Raw genomic sequence first — 4,065 nt, forward strand, 5'->3', positions numbered from 1 at the left:
AGACAGGAGAAACCTGTAGTCAGCAACATGGTAAGACATCAGAATAACTTAGTGAGATAAAGATGACGCAGACAGGAGAAACCTGTAGTCAGCAATGTGGTAATACCACAGAATAACTTAGTGAGATAAAGATGATGCAGACAGGAGAAACCTGTAGTCAGCGACATGGTAATACCACAGAATAACTTAGTGAGATAAAGATGACGCAGACAGGAGAAACCTGTAGTCAACAACGTGGTAATACCACAGAATAACTTAGTGAGATAAAGATGACGCAGACAGGAGAAACCTGTAGTCAGCGACATGGTAAGACCTCAGAATAACTTAGTGAGATGAAGATGACGCAGACAGGAGAAACCTGTAGTCAGCAACGTGGTAATACCACAGAATAACTTAGTGAGAAACCTGTAGTCAACAACGTGGTAATACCACAGAATAACTTAGTGAGATGAAGATGATGCAGACAGGAGAAACCTGTAGTCAGCGACATGGTAAGACCTCAGAATAACTTAGTGAGATAAAGATGACGCAGACAGGAGAAACCTGTAGTCAGCGACATGGGAATGCCTCAGAATAACTTAACGAGATAAGGATGAGACAGCCAAGAGAGAAAAGATGAACTAACAAGACGAGCAAGTGATCAGTGTTAGAATCAGGGAATGGCAGTATGGGCAGAGGGAACAGTCTGTGTGCAGGCTTGGAGATCCGAGTTGACATAAGATGTTTATTCAGTGAGCAGGCCAGGTAGGGCCAATTATATCCAAAGTGAAGGAACAGGTTTCACATTGTGGCTAGAAGAGTGAGGGTCAGTCCTGGAAGGTATTAAGTGATAGAATTTGACCTTGGTTGAACTTTCTGGAAGCTGTAGGGAGCCAGTGAAGGGTTGGCAGCAGGGTCGGTGGGGGGTGATGCAGTCACTTGGGGAGGCATGGGGGCAGGATGAGAGTCCTTGGGCCTCTTGGTGGTGTACCACCATACCAGGTGATGCTCTCCAACCCAAACCAAACCCATTGCGCTGATTCTTTCTGATATTGACTTAGCGTGCTATAGTTTAGAAGTGCTCTGCAATCTATTTCTAGCTGTAATCTTTACAGAAACAGATATCTCTAGTTCTTTCCTCCTTTGAGGTACTGCTGGGTCGGTTTGAACTGCCAACTTTTAGCGTAGTAAAAAGGAATAAGCAATTCTTTAGGAATTCTTTCTGTTAAGTGCCATTGAGTTGGTTCCAACCCATAGTGACCCTGTAGAGGGTTTCTGAGGCACGGCTAGTGGGTTTGAACCACTGACCGACCTTGTGGCTCAAACTGACCTTGTGGTCCAGCGCATTGTCCTGCAGCGCCATATCGGGACAACAGGAATTAAACAGTCGCAGAATAAATCTCTAGGAGTCAATAGAGTAATTGAAAGCAAACCCATTGCAGTCAAGCAGATTCCAACTCATAGTGGCCCCGCAGAGTTGGTATGAGATGGTATGGTAATTGCTGCTGTTATTGTGAAGTGCCTCCAAGATGGTTCCAATGCTTAGCAACCCTGTCGAGGTTTCTGAGGAGCGGCTAGTGGGTTTGAACCACTGACCTTCCAATTAGCAGCCTCAGCACTTACCCTGCAGTGTCACACCAGGACTATAGTCACAACAGTGGTAAAGTGGGGTTGGAATTTTTTTGGTACTCTTTTCAATCGAATAACCTAATAGCGGAATTTGTAAACACACAGACAAGTACGTCGTTTTGACTCATCTAATAGTTGTTTAGTGGAATTTGGCTTCATGCTATTTCCTAGTATGGAGAAGCCTTTCTTTGTTAGAGTTTGCTCTACACTCTGTTGTGGTTGTTGTGCCGTCGAGTCGGTCCCGACTCATAGCGACCTGTACATGGTTTCCGAGGAGCACCTGGTGAATCTGAACTGGCGACCTTGCAGTCTGGTGCATTAACCCGCAGCCACACACTGTTGTTGTTGCTAAATGCCTTTGAGTCGGTTCCGACTCATAGCGACCCTGTACAGGGTTTCCGAAGGGCAGCTGGTAAGCTTGAACCACTGACCTTGTGGTTTAAACCAACTTTGCAATCCACAGTGCCACACCATGACTCTAGTCTACCTCAATCTGCTTACTTCAACACAGGATCATCCGAGGGGGATTCAGGGAGTTCATGGACAAATTCCCCTTTTCCCCAAACTTTTTGAAGCCCCCTCATATGTTATGAAAGCAAAGAGCCGAGTAAATTGTAGACAGTCCAGTGTTCCAGCCTTAACCTTAGGGATGGACCTTCAAAGTCTGTCACTGAATTTCTGTTTGTTCGTTTGTGTGTTCGCAGCTCTCTGTCTGTTGTTGCTTTTGGATCACACCGTCTGATTGTGTCAAGCTTGTCTCTTCCCTTGAATTTCTTTTTCATTGAATTTGGGAATTTTTCAACCCCAGAGTTTTTTTACTCATCATTATCTCTTCTCTTAGACTTTTGATACTGCTCCAGAGGACTTGGGAACTCTACTCATGGAATCAAACACTGTTGAATGATGATGCATGGAGGGGATTGTAATCATTGCAATGAAACGAAATACGATTGGATGAACAAAAACTAAAAAAAAAAAAATCAATATGAGAAAAACCCCAAAAACTTTTATTTTTTTCAGATCAGATCATGTCTATTGATCCAACTTCAATTTCATTGACTCTTTCTTCTCTTATCTACCTTCTGCTATTAAGCCCAGTCAGTGAATTTTTAGTTTAGACATTGTGAATTTTCATCTCATTCTCTTTTGTGTAATTTTTACTTCTACCTTTTAATTCTCTGTTTTCCCTTCAATTATGAGCACATTTCTTTTACTTTATGAACCATAGCAAGACCAGCTGCTCCAAAGCTCTTCCTTGATCATTCTATTGTCTTTCCCTTGAGAACAAATTCCATTTCTCTGGTTCTTTACACTTCCTGTTTGGATAACATACTAGACAAACACTATCCTATAGAAATCGAATGTGAGCCACATTTGTAAGTTAAAAGTTTTTGGTAGCCACATTAAAAAACAAATTAAACAAAATAAGTAAAATTAATTATAATCATTTATTGAACTAAATGCAAAATATGATCTTGTTTCAATATATGGTCACTGTTAAAATTATTTAAAAGTCAAAGAATTTGAATAACTACTAAAGGAAGAAGTTCAAGATGTGCTGAAGACACTGGTGGAAAACAAGGCTCCCGGAATTAATGTAATACCAATTGAGATGTTTCAATAAATAGATACAATGATGGAACCACTAATTGGTATATGCCAAGAAATTTGTAAAAAGGAAAAAAAAAAAAGAAAAGCTACCTACCTGGCCAACCAACTGGAGGAAATCCATATATGTGCCTGTAAGAAAGAAAGGGGATCCGACAGAATATGTAAGTTACCAAACAATATCGTTTATATCACATGTAAGTAGCATTTTCTAAAGATCTATCAAAACCAGTTGCAGTGGTATCATGGGTGCCTCAAGAGTTTTCTAAAATTGTGCACAGGTGTGGGGACATGTTGGAAGCCCTCACTCCAAAACCTAGAAGGGTGAAGTTGCATATTGATTGTGTAGGCAACAACTTCTCTGACTCATCCGCCATGGTGGCATCCGGTAGCGGAATGGTTTAGAAAACCTGGAAATTAACCAACAGCATGCAAGAAGCTCAGAGTATCGATGAAATCTACAAATACAACAAGAAAGAGCTGCAGGAAATTCCGGCGGTGAAGCCCTGGACGACCCTGGATCACCATGACTTTAAATACTGCACAATCTCAGCTTTGGTGCTCCTGAAAATGGGGATGCATTCCAGGTCAGGAGGCAACTTGGAAGTGACGGGTTTGATTCTGGGAAAGGTGGATGGCGAGACTAGGATCATCATGGATAGTTTTGCTTTGTCTGTAGAGGACACCGAAACCCGGGTGAACACTCAGGCTGCTGCCTATGGATACATGGCTTCATACATCGAGAATGCCAAGCAGGTTGGCCGCCTCGAAAATGCGATTGGTTGGTATCACAGCCACCCTGGCTATGGCTGCTAGCTCTCTGGCATTGATGTTGGTACTCCAATGCTC

General features: G+C 42.3%; 1 protein-coding gene and 1 pseudogene across 1 annotated transcript in view; both read left to right on the top strand.

Moving 5' to 3' along the window:
• EFCAB6 (EF-hand calcium binding domain 6) overlaps positions 1–4,065 on the top strand; it is a 322,393-nt gene that overhangs the window by 9,867 nt on the left and 308,461 nt on the right. The window lies entirely within an intron of this gene.
• The window catches only part of LOC102817400, a 2,251-nt pseudogene continuing 1,774 nt past the window's right edge, over positions 3,589–4,065 (top strand).

The sequence above is a fragment of the Chrysochloris asiatica genome, unplaced genomic scaffold (assembly GCF_000296735.1).
Source record: "Chrysochloris asiatica unplaced genomic scaffold, ChrAsi1.0 scaffold00097, whole genome shotgun sequence".
Lineage (NCBI taxonomy): Eukaryota > Metazoa > Chordata > Mammalia > Afrosoricida > Chrysochloridae > Chrysochloris > Chrysochloris asiatica.